The sequence below is a fragment of the Mustela putorius genome, unplaced genomic scaffold (genome assembly GCF_011764305.1).
Source record: "Mustela putorius furo isolate JIRA1106 unplaced genomic scaffold, ASM1176430v1.1 tig00000174_pilon_pilon_pilon, whole genome shotgun sequence".
In the NCBI taxonomy this organism is placed as follows: domain Eukaryota; kingdom Metazoa; phylum Chordata; class Mammalia; order Carnivora; family Mustelidae; genus Mustela; species Mustela putorius.
In genome coordinates this window covers 14,320,860-14,333,712 of record NW_025421304.1, presented here as the reverse complement: position 1 = coordinate 14,333,712, position 12,853 = coordinate 14,320,860, and the positions used below count along the sequence as shown (strand labels likewise).

Below are 12,853 nucleotides of genomic sequence, written 5' to 3'. Positions count from 1 at the left end.
TGTGCCATTTCACCACCACAGAACAGCTATTGGTGGTATTATAATCTATTTCTACCTGAACTTTCCCTATATATCAGTTGTATGTAGTTGTATGCTCTTGTGTCTGGATATTTGACATCTCAGGTTTTCTCTTAGCATTGTAATGATTTTCCTTTGTTATCTTTACGCATTTTCACCCCCACCTCCCTTTTAAATTGCCAAGCAAATACATTTCATTATTCCCCATTGCTGGAAAATTCCTTCCAATTTTTACTCTTTTACAAATAATATTATAATAAATATCTTTATTCCTGTGAAAGCTGGTCTCCCTCCACATCAATCTCACTTTGAAAAAATAAAATAAAATTATTTGGTTGGTTCATCCTCCAGAACTCTGGCTGATCCCATGGTATACAAACTGTGTTTTATCTTCATGTTTACAGTTACTCATGGTGATGTTTGTAAAATGCTTATGGATTTGTTTGCACCTCCAACCCCAAATTAGGTCTGCTGGTCATTTGAAAGAGCTGAGTGGGTACAGTTGGATTGGAGAGGCTTGTTGTAGAATTGTGCCTGAAAAGAGGAATGTGGAATATGCCATGTACCATAATCCTCATGTTGTAGGGAGGAAAACTGTTTCCCCCTAGGGAGGTATGGCACCTGCTTTCTCTCATTCCCACTCTCCCCAGTGGCAAACTGATTGTCACCCCCTAGAATGCAGGTTCCTCACTGGTAGTAGAGGAGATAACAAATGACCAGTCCACCAGCACAATCTTTCATGCTTCTCTCCAGTCTGCAACAGTTACTTGCCAATAATATAACCACTGAAGAGTGTTAAATTTCTTAGTGCTGTGAAAATTGGTATTAAAAGAAGTACTTTAAAAAAGAAATGGGAGCTTAAGAGCTATAATAAAAGAATAACCCTTAAAGCAAGTCAATTGGAAAGCATAATGAAGTTGATAGTGGTCTTTTTAGTTTAGTCATGAATTTGTTAGAGGAAAAAAATGACTTTTCTGAAAACCACCATCTGGGCCATAAGTAGATCCATTAACGCTGCTAAAGACACCAAGAAGGTTATGCTTGCTGCCACGGCAGGTCACCCCCATTGCATTTTAATTTTACTGCATTCACTGCCCAGATTTTCCCCAAGTCTCATCCACTTGGCCGAGCCAGAAGGCTCTCGTTACTCCCTAATGGATTGTAATCTTCAGGGTGAACTTGGCCTCTTGAAACACGAGTCCCCTGTGTTACTCAGACCTCTAAGTGTTGACAGGCCTGGAGAGGGGCTGGAGGCTTTGACAATTTCATTTGCTTAGTGCTGCTGCCTGTCAACTTCCATCCTACAGGCTTCTAAGGGGCAGAGCCAAGTTTTGGGGTGGAGTTATGTTTTGGCATGTCAAGTTCAGGTTTATCCTCACTTACTGTAGATGTGATCTTCTCCTTCTGCATGAAGAAAAATCTATTTTTAAACATGGCTGGCTCTGGAAGTCTTTTTTCTCAAGTTAGATATATTCGTGTTCGGAACACAAATAATCACACTGCAATTGATTCATTGGAGTAACATCTGCAGAACTGAAACCTATGGTAATCTTCTGCATCGTAGAAATTCATAGTAGTTGCAAAATAAATATTCATCTTCTTTTCAGCATTCTGAATTTCTTTTTTATTTTTTTAAAGATTTTATTTATTTATTTGACAGACAGAGATCACAAGTAGGCAGAGAGGCAGGCAGAGTGGGGGGTGAAGCAGGATCTTGCTGAGCAGAGAGCCCGATGCAGGACTCGATCCCAGGACCCTGAGATCATGACCTGAGCCGAAGGCAGAGGCTTAACCCACTGAGCCACCCGGGCACCCTTTCATTCTGAATTTCTAAGGTTTTAGTTTGTATAACAGTATGGACATGTGTGTTATCCCTCATTCAATCAACAAGTGTTTATAAAACCCCTACTTTGTACATGACACCGGCACAGTGCTAGGCATGTGATTATAGCACTCTTGGACATATTGTCTAGGGATTTCAAGTTTCTTGAAGGGACCGTCTTTGACTTCCTTTTTTAGACCCCAAAGAAAGCGTGCGAGGAACTTGGCAGGTGCTAAATGAAAGAATGAAAAAACGATACAATCAGATTCAATTTATATTGCTTAAGAAAATTGGCTTATCACATGGGAATTGGAATTCTTTTGATGAATGCTATTGGGATGAAATGGGATGTTTCTGTTCTTTCCTTTGCTTAGAGTCCTTTCAGCCCAATGGCTGAAGGCAGTACTAGCAGATGGCAGGGAATAAAGACTAAGGACTGTTTAAAGTTCTTGAGATGTGGGAAAAACTATTTCTACATAGGCTCTGTTTCAACCTCTGCTTTAGAGGTAACAGATGAAGCTGGGTGAGCGTAAGAGACTGGCTCCAACCTGCCCAGCATCTTTGTGGCAGTGGCAGTGCCAGGAGTGGAACCCTGGATTTGGAATTCTCAATTCTTTTCTGCCATGTCTTACTTTTTATTCAACACTGGTAATCCTACTTCTGCCTTGTCTGGGTTCTTAGGTTATAAGCAACAGAACCTGGTTCTGACCAAATTTAAGCAAAAAAGGAACATCTTGGAAGGATATGGGTGGCTTACAAAAACACAGGAAGACTTGAAGAACCAGATCTCTGGAAGGGCTGGCCTCACAGTGGCTCTTTGCCTTTGGAGGGCAGAAAGGCAGAGGCAGTGTCTTCTGGGAGCCACCATCAGAATGAATCAGCCCCACGAGTGTTCAGGCTTTGTGTTGCTGCACTTACGATTCAGATTTTAAGGAGGAACCTCTGATGGGTCTAGCTTAGGTCACCTGCCCATGCCTTAGTGTGTGTGGGGAGGATGGCTCACCCTGATTGACAGTCCCAATACAACTGTATCCATTGAGGGTTCCAAATCAAAGCCAGGTGCTATTATCATATGAGGGGGAAAGGATGCACATTAGACAAAACCTACAGAGCTCCAGGACACAAATGACTATTTGCTTATGAAAGCAAGTCTCGTAAGTACACAAGCATTGCCTTCTCCCAATATTTACCACTCAGTTCATGCCTGTAATTCTATCCCTGAGCCCTGTACTCCCAGCATACTTCTACTTTACAGGGAGGATGAGGATGTCTAAAGAGAAATCCCTTATGGCTCCTCTGTTCTCCCTGAACATTTCTCCTCCATTTAAAAAGTGTCTTTCTCTTCTAAGACTCTAACTCTTCCTATACACTCCAGGTCTGATCATCATCCACCTCCTTTGGGGTCTTGCTGCAAAAATTCCTTCTTTAACCTACATCCCCATAAATCTGTGATTTGGGTGCTGTTCCATTTTTACCGCCAGGGTAGAACGTGAGGCCCTCAGCTTTATCTTAAATTCTAGTGTCTCTTTTCAGCATTGACCTAGGGATTTCTCTTCGAAAAAAGGAGAATCCTTTTTTATCCTCAGGGATATCCTCAGGGATAACTGAGACCTAGGAGAGAAACCAAAAGGTGGGCAGGTGATGATCAGATAGGAAAGCGAAGCAAAGAGGGATTGAAATTGCCAATTAGAGAAAGAAATGCAGAATGATGTCCTGTATCATGGAGAAAATAGTATGGGACTAGTTCCAGAGCCCTTTGAAGAATCCTTACCAGATTGGTTTAGATTTATTAGATGTGGTGGCTTATGCCCTCTGATTATTAATGGTACCCCTCAGGGTCTGATGCCTCCATCTAGATGACCCACCTTAAACTCAGTATGACTACATATCATCTTCTCTAGTTGCCTCATACTTACATCAAACCTTTTTCTCACTCAGTTTCTCATCATTGTTTGTCCAACTACAACCAATGGACCTTCCTTCTCTTTGTAAAGCTAAACCACTCCATGCCTCAATTTTCCCACTTGTAAAATGGGGATAATCATCACACACATCTAATAGGATTATTGTGTGAAGAAACAAAGCAGAGTAATCAAAAAGAGTCAACCATAGTCAACTCACAGACATTTTATTCTTAATATTTACTCTTGAGCACCTTGAGAAGAATTTCTCCATCCTGACTTATGCCCTAAATGAACTACATCCTCTTGAACCTGTGACTCAGCTACTAGGAGTAGTTTATGATCTTTTCTTTTTTCTTCAGCTCAATTTGGCATGTCAGCTTCTTAGTTGTCCCCACTTGCTTAAAGGAAAGTTTTGAATGAAATATCCAATCGGCAGGTGACCAATGACCTATCAACTGGTATCCATGGCTTCTTCCTGGAGAAATTGGAATTTACCAGATGTGAGACCTTTGTGGAACCATCATCATTCCAGTCATATGAGGAAGAATGTATTGGTCAGAGGGCATTTGGTTGTAAGTAATAAGATACCCAGTAAGTCGGCAAGGTAACAGATTTATTGTAAAGATGCACTAAAGTCTCAAAGAAACAAAGAACCAGGCTTCTTGGGAAAGGCTAGGTCTTCAGTGTGACCTTCTCTCCATCAGCTTTTTCCTTTCTGGCTGCATGCTCTTTCATTGCTGAGAAGGGTCCTCTTCCTTGATCTCTTCATACTTTTCCTAACAGCAAGCTTGTGTGTGGTTTGGGGCTATTATGGCCTTGGAGACTCCGCTCTGATTCTATCTGAATTTTATATCTCTAACCTGACATCCCTCCTTCAAATGCTTGAGTGAGACAACTGGTGATCTCAGAGTCATTTGGTACAACTGTGGTCCCCGGCCCTTCTTGTCTGCAGGTCTGGTTGAAGGTGTGGGGGGCATCCAAGGGGAGGGTTGTGGTCCAGGATGCTCCTAACATGTGTGCTCAAATCCTCCCTGGTCAGGGTGTCACTCTTCCTTTATCCCGTATCTTGCCTTTAGTTAACCAGTACTGAACTCCAACAATGTAACTGTGATACACCAAACCTCTACTGGACACCTCCACTGGGGGCATCCAACACACCTGGCCTTGTAGAAATGGAAGACTTAGCACCCGCAAACCAAGGGGAAAAGACTCTCAGGAAGTCTGTGTCTGTCTCTGTAAGACATAGCGCTGGAAACCAATGAAGATCCATTGCTGAAACCCGACAGCAAGATACTTAACATAGTTACTAGCTGTGCTAACTGATTTAATGAACAGGCAACATAACAAATGAGCATGTTTACCAAGTTAACTTGTGAAAATGAATATCTGTAATTAAAGCGGCTCACAACTGACAGGCAAACAGGAAATTATTGTTATTATTATACACAAATCATCTTAAAATACCAGAACTTAATAAATGGGGGAAAAAACAAACTGGCTAAAACTGTCTGCTAAATAAAAAGTAATGACGAACACCTGTGGTCTTTTTATAGGACTCCAGCGGAGATTTTTTTTTTGAAGACCTAATTACGTTTTTGTAATGGTACCATTTCATTATTTCTCTGTAGCATTATTAAAAGAAAATGTCCATATTTTCTCTGTGTAAAAGGTCTGGCACATAGATCCGGGCGTGGAGTTTCTTTAAGGCTGCAGACATCCTGACAGTTCTAGCTACTTACTGGCAAAGAAGATAGGCCTTGGCAAGGCTGGACTTTTCTCTTTGGTAATATCAGAACCTGGACAGGGCGTAAGGGTGATGTAGACCCCTTCAGACAGATTCTGTCAGCAGCTAAGTGAGAACCAATATAGCCAAATGGGTAAGAGAGCAAGCTCTTCAATTACCCTCCCTAGTCTTGAATCCTAGCTTTGTCCCTTCTTAGCCATATATCCTCTGGCAAGCTACTAAACCATTCCATGCCTCAATTTTCCCACTTGTAAAATGGGGATAATCATTACACACATCTAATAGGATTATTGTGTGAACTAAGTCCTGAAAAGAGCATATTGGTCTTGGTACATTAGTTACAATTATTATCTTCAGGTTACCATTCTATGTGTTTTTTAACCAAGAGGTTTCTAGGAATGAGGTCCCAGGATGCCCCGGCCATGTTGTCGGGGAGGAGTCCATGGTGAGTCCATGGCAACATGAGTGGTCCAGATCTATAGAGTTGGGAGTTTATTTTCTTTGCAGCACGAATGCCATTTGAAAGTATCTTGCTTGCCTATGGTCTGCCTCCTATCAGTAGAATGTAGGGTCAGAGGAGGGAGGATATTCCAGGACTGACAATTACACAATTCCAGCAGGGGCTGTCCACATTGTCATATTATGCATCTGTAATTCACACTAGAGTGCAGGGTACCCCTGGAGTTGTGCATCCTATAGGTTTTGGATGTCCCAGAGGGGCCTCAAATTGAGTTCAAGGTTGGCCTCACTCCCTCCCAAAACTTCTCTCCACCATGATTCACCATTCTCTGGGTGGCTGCACCACATGTCCAATCATCCCAAGTAGGAACCTTGGGGAGCCAATGGTTGAATATAACAAGTATCTCAACTTTCTTCTTCCACATCCATTCCCTCATGACACTCTCTCCATGTAGAAGCCAGAGTGTTCTGTTAAACCTAAATCAGGTCACAGCACTCCCCTGAGCATGTCCTCCAGGGGCTTCCCCTTGCACATACCATAACATGCACATTTTTTATTATGGCCCAAAGGGTCTTATCCTGTGCCACACTCTCTTGATCACACAGGTACATGAGTTTCAAAGGTGTGGTCCCTGCCCTATTAGGATCATTGAGAGCTTGTTAGAGATATAATGCTTAGACCTGCACCAGATCAATCAATTAAGAAACTCTGGGGGTTGAGGTCCAGCAATCTGTGTTTTAACAAGCCTTCTAGGTGATTTTGATGTGACACTGGCATCTTTCTCTTCCTCGGACACCATTAACATCCTTCTGATGGAAACACTCTTACCCTGATCTCCATGCAATTTGTAAGATACCCTTTGCTTTGTTATTCATTTCAATTCAAAAGTCAACTCTTCAGAAAGGCCTTCCCAACCATGCCACCAAAGGTGACTACTCCCCTCTCTCTGTTGCTGACATTATCCTATCATATGCCTGGGTTTTATTCTTTTCACCATCCTGAGCACAATTTGAAATGATCTTTTTCAATTTGTCTCTGTTCTTCTGCCAGAATTTTAGCTCTGTACAGATAGGCACCGTCTCTGATTTTGCTTCCTGCTATCTCCACAGAGCTTAGAGGAGTGCTTGGTGGACGTAGTAGGTTCTCAGTAAGAAAGAGTCAAGTGAGTGGCTCTGCCCACATTCTAATAGGTATGTGTGACAGATTGAGTCATTGACCTCAAATCTTCGCCCATCCCTGAATCTTTGTTCTTTACCATTTGATGCTACATCTCTTTGCACTGGAGAAAGAGTTTCCTTCTGTGGAGTCAGTCCAAGCAGTGCTTAGACAGAGTAGATTTGGACTCAACACGCAGTGTGGAGCTGAGCCCAGCCTAGATCAGCTGGCTCCCAGCCAACTCCCTGCTTTGTGAGCAAGAAAAAATTGTTGTTGTTTGAAGTCACAGAGGTTTGGGTTGGACATTAACAGGCTTTTGTGCCAATAGCTCATAGTCCGCAGGTATTCTGTATGTACTACTTACCATTCGAATCTAAAAGAAGAGGTAATCAATTTCATTTGCAGAACAAGGGTAAGATTACTGAGCAAGTCTTTTTGCAAACAAAATAATTGATTGCCTGATACGTAATGGGTAAGACAGGGAAGAGTATTTAGGCCAAAGGAATTATATGAGCAAAGGCCTTAGTTAAAGTGCATGAAACCTCTGGAAGGGGAGACGTGGGAGAGTAATTTGAGATGAGTTTTTAAAAAAATAGTAATTATACCTTACATTTGTAAAGAACACTGCAGCCCAACTAATATTTTCACATATATTCTCTTACTTTGTGCTTGGATGCCCCTGGGGCAGTGCTCTGTAGAGTCTTGGAGAAGCTTGTTCTGAATCTTAGCATCATGGCCTTGGAAGGGGTACTTTGAACATCTCTCGTCCTCTGCTTTGTCATCCATAAAGTGGTGTTACTCTCAGGACTGAAAGAGACAAAGTAGGTACAGTGAGTGCCTGATGTGCACTAGGTACTTCAAGTCTCTCCCCTCCTTCATCCCATTTTACATCTAGAGAAACTGAGGCTTGGTTAAGCTACTTGTCCATAGGTCACATTGTTAAGAAGTAACAAGTTTGGGGCCGCAATTCCCATGTTAGGCCCTCCCCTTGGTGCCATGGCTTCATCTGGCAGAAGCTGAGAGGTGACCCAGACTCATTGGGGAGGTGGAAAGATGAGAAACCATGTTTTTGTTGTTTTTTTGTTCCCCATCAGCCACCATGGAAGCCATGTCCCAGGGAAATGCAGAATCTAAACCACATGGACCATAAGTGTTAGTTAATCATCTAAAAGGTGATAAAACAAAAATGTTTTAAATATTTTATTTTAAACTGTTTTGTGATAAAACAAAACAAAAAAAAAACCCCAAGATATCACCTTCCATTTCTCCCCTATACCACCCCCCCCCCATCCCTCTCTCTCTCTCCCCTACAGGTGGATCTATCTTGGATCTATCTGCTTCTCTCCAGCAGCCCCCATGCTACTTCTCACTATCTTGTCCTGCAACATTTCCCTTCCTCCCCCACCCCCCACCCCTCCACCCCGCCACATAGTCTGGTTTTGACTATTTCTCCAGTCTCCTCTTGTACCACTCTGCCTTTCTGGAAGGCTTTGGTTGCACAACTTCTTTTCTGACCCTTGGGTGTACCCTTCCTATCCACCTTGAGTGCTTTTGCACTTGCTCTCTGCCTGGAATGATTTTCCCAAGCTCTTCACTTGCTAGAAAGGAAACAAATAAGGCAAATGACAATGGTCACGATCTGGACTCATCTTTTGTTTATTGTCTTTTTTTCTCCAGTGGAATATAAAGGCCACTCCCTTATCTGTCATATCCCTTCTATACCTCCAGTGTCTGGCATCTGATAGGTGCTCGAGCAGTCCTTGTAGACTGATTATATTCAGGAATAAGACCAAGGACAGAACCTGCTAGACCCTGCCAAGAGAGCAGGTGTGAGGGAAAGTTCTGAGGAACAGCAGTCATTGTGGATTCTTATGGGCTACCTATGGCTGTGGGTGGGGCTGGGTCAGAGTCATTAGACCCAGCCAGGAAGAGGATTCCAGTGTGGCTAGCCTGGTGTGGGTGGCACCCCATGCACAGTCTGCTTTTGTTCCCGACTTGTGTCAAATTCTGTTCATCTTCTATTTCATTCTCTTGGTCCTATTCTTGGTTTTCTATAATATTGAAGTAAAAGTGGCAGCAAAGAATGGTGGGAGTATAAACTGTTACAACCACTTTGGAAAATAATTTGGTCCTGTTTTATAGAATTGAGTGTTTGCATGCTCTCTGATTTAGCATTTCTCTCCTTGGTAGGTGTCTCCGAAATATCCTTGGATGTATTTAGCAGGAGACATGTAAAGGAATGCTTGGGAGGAACCCAAATGGGAAATGGTCCAAATATCCATCGCATGAAAATGGTTAAATCAATTAGGGTGTTGTCACAGAACGAAATATTATGTAGCAAAGACAATAAATGAAATACCATAATGTAGATCAGCTGTAAATGAATCTTATAAATCTAAAATTTAATGGAAAAGCAGGCCATTGGAGACATCATCTAGTATTTTTATAAAGTTCAAAGACTAGCAAAATTAAACAATATATTTAAGAAGACATACACATAAAAACTAAAGGGTAAAAAAAAAAAAAAACCCCAAAACAGTGAAAAATCTTGCCTCTAAGGTTGGCACTGAGCTGGGATAGGGAAGATACCCAGGAGGAGACATAACAATAGTGGTTAGCACACACTGGGTCATGGGCTCACTGGTGTTCGTCTTATTATATCCCTCATGATTTACATACAAAATAATACTTGTAAAATATATTAAACATTACATAATAGATTAATAGACGTTTCCTGGCCTGAGAGTCAAGAGGATTATTTGGTTTTAATTTTAAATTGCCATGGATTAGAAAGAGTATCATCTATTTAATAAAAAAAGCTTTTTGGGAAAGAGGGAGAAGAAATGCTGTTTAGAATCAAGAAACTAGATTTAATGGATCTCTTTCTGGGAGTTAAATCCTCAACCTTTCCTAAAATAGTGCAAACCTAAGAGTAGTGTTATGGTGGGGGAAAGCGGGACACCTGGGATAGCTTTTGGGACAGATGAGTCTGTGAGCATGCTTTTGGTTTTTTGTTTTTTGTGGTTTTTTTTTAGATTTTATTTATTTATTTGAGAAAGAAAACCCAGAAGGAGAGTGAGAGGGAGAAGCAGACTCCCCCCTACCATGGGGACGTGATCCCAGGGCCCTGGGATCATGACCTGAGCAGAAGGCAGACACTTAACCAGCTGAGCCACCCAGGCGTCCCTCTGTGGGCATGTTTTATTTCACCACTGTCCTGTCCTTTGTCCTGGAAAGTCAATATAAATTTGGGGGAAAATAGAATTACAGAAAATACAAATTTTTTTTTTTTAAGTTTTAAGAGTAGAGACAGGTGAGATCAAAGACCAGAAGTTTGGACACTCTTGTGAAGATTTCTCCCCACCCCCCTTTTTTAAAGAAGGAACTTAAGTTTCCATTTCTCTTATGACTTTATTTTACTTCTTGGTCTGATCCTAGAGCTCAGCTCAATTACATATAATGCTTGTCTAAGAGATAAGTGTGGAAAAACAGGGGTCTAGAATTTAAAGGAATTGACTCAGCCTGTTGAAGCAGTTGTTCAAAAAAATTTTTTTTGTGCTTTACTAAAATGGATCATGGGAAGGTCATTCTTCCTTCTTACTAATTTCTGTCAGACCCCTTAAAGGCAAAGAATTTAAAGGAGTTCATGTGCTGTAAAGTGTTCTACATACTCCTTGAGCTATTGTCCCTGAAGGAAAGGGCCAACTAGAAACCATTTTTTCATGTCCTGTGATTCCCTTTGGGCTTTGGTCACATTGTACAAAAGAGAAATTGAAGTCGGGATGAATAAAAGAGAAGGAGTGATCAAGAAGTGGCAGGAGACAGTCCACTGAGTAACCAGCCTTGGTGACTTTCAAGCAGCTCTTGTTCTCTAAATTAAAGGAGGAATTGAAGCCATGATCGTAAATATAAGACAAAAGTCAATGACAATGCAATAAAAATCTAACCGTTGTGCTCATAGAAACAGCCCCCTGGTGCTTGAGTTAAATAAAGGAAGGCAGGAGATAACTATCGTGTACATACTATTGTACGAATGTTATCCTCTCAAAGAACAGAGTGTATAGCAGAAGGAGTAAACCCACACTGCATATGGAAAACAGAATGCTAAAAAGGGCAAGGTAGACCCTATGGGACTCCATGGCTTTGAGCTTCCATGAAAGGTAAGGGAAGGTTGGATTAAGGAATTTTGTAACCAGGGCTGTTGAGGGGGCATTTTTGCTTTTATGGGTACTGATGAAAAGAGGTCCTTTTGGACCCAGAACAATTGGAAGAGAAGGTTCTAGAATTCTTGAGTCAGCCCTAGGGAGAAAGATGCCAGCTGTGTGGCTAGGAAGAAATAGTTGAATAATCTTAGAAGGCAACAGCTTTGAAGTCAGACATAAGTTCAAGTCTCCTCTCTGGAATATAATTTCTGTGTATAGTTGGGGAAGCTATGTACATCACATAAGCTACAATTTTCCTCTTTCTGCAATGAAGCTAGCAGTCCCCACCTTATAGAATTGTTGGTCAGATTAAATAAGATAATGAAGAGGAAACAGCATGATGGTCATTCAGTCTATGGAGCTGGCACCACACAAGCAGTGTGAAATGGTAGAGGTGGTAAGAAATCATATTGATAGAGACAACACACTGTCTCCAGGCAATTTAGTTCCTCAATCCTTTTCCACTCGAAAAGGAGACTTTCTTTCCTAATTTATTCTGACCCAAAGAATTACACCCTTTTATGTAGACAAAGTGTTATGTAGAGATTTCCAATATGTCACCTTGATTTTACTGTGTACATAGATGAAAAGTGGCTTGTGTAGATTTTCTTTTTGATATACTATGATCTCTCAACATTTAATAAAAAAGACTTATTTTGACCGAGACAGCCTGTCAATTCAGTCAAACATCTAATTTGGCAGATTCTCCCCTCCCTTGACCAGAGTGACAGGCTGTTTGCCAACTTGATCTGATGGATTAAATGTTTTGGTGCTTTGTCGATACAGACTCAGTGATTTTTTTTTTTTTTTTGTCTTTGTTATTTGCATGGACAAGGGTACTGCATTTGAAGAAAATGGATGATCCTGGTGAATTTAAACCATTTTTTTTTTAAAGATTTTATTCATTTATTTGACAGACAGAAATCACAAGTAGGTGGAGAGGCAGGCAGAGAGAGAGAGAGGAGGAAGCAGGCTCCCCACTGAGCAGAGCACCTGATGCGGGGCTTGATCCTAGAACCCTGGGATCATGACCTGAGCCGAAGGCAGAGGCTTCAACCTACTGAGCCACCCAGGCGCCCTTAAACCATTTGGTTTTGTATTTGCTTTTTAACTTGGTCCTCTGAGGGCTTACGATCCAAAGGGTTTAGGGAGGACCTAGAAGAAGAGATTGGAAAATGAATCTGGAATGGATACCCGATAATTAGTTATCATGCTCAGGGGTTGAGGGTTTTAGAATGGGAAGTGTGGACAGCTTAAACGTTACATAGAGCTTGGTCTAGAGGACCCATTTCTAGGTTATGAGACAACCTGCTGTGGTTGTAAGGAAATACTTTCTGTCTCCAATTTCTCCCTTCTTCCATTAGTACAGTAGAAATTAAATTCTCTTCCCTCCCAGCTTTTATTCCTCATTTTCTTTAAGAGGTAATTCCATAACTTCCTTTTGGGGAATTATCTGTTTCCAGCCCAGTATGAGTTTGCTTTGTTATACTTAATCAGTCTGGCCTTCTGTCCTCTTCCTTGGTCAAAAGCTAGGTCCCTCTTCTCCTG

The 12,853-nt window shown here is 41.5% G+C and overlaps 1 pseudogene; it reads left to right on the top strand.

The window, feature by feature from the left end:
- The window catches only part of LOC101672203, a 90,740-nt pseudogene that overhangs the window by 72,520 nt on the left and 5,367 nt on the right, over positions 1-12,853 (top strand).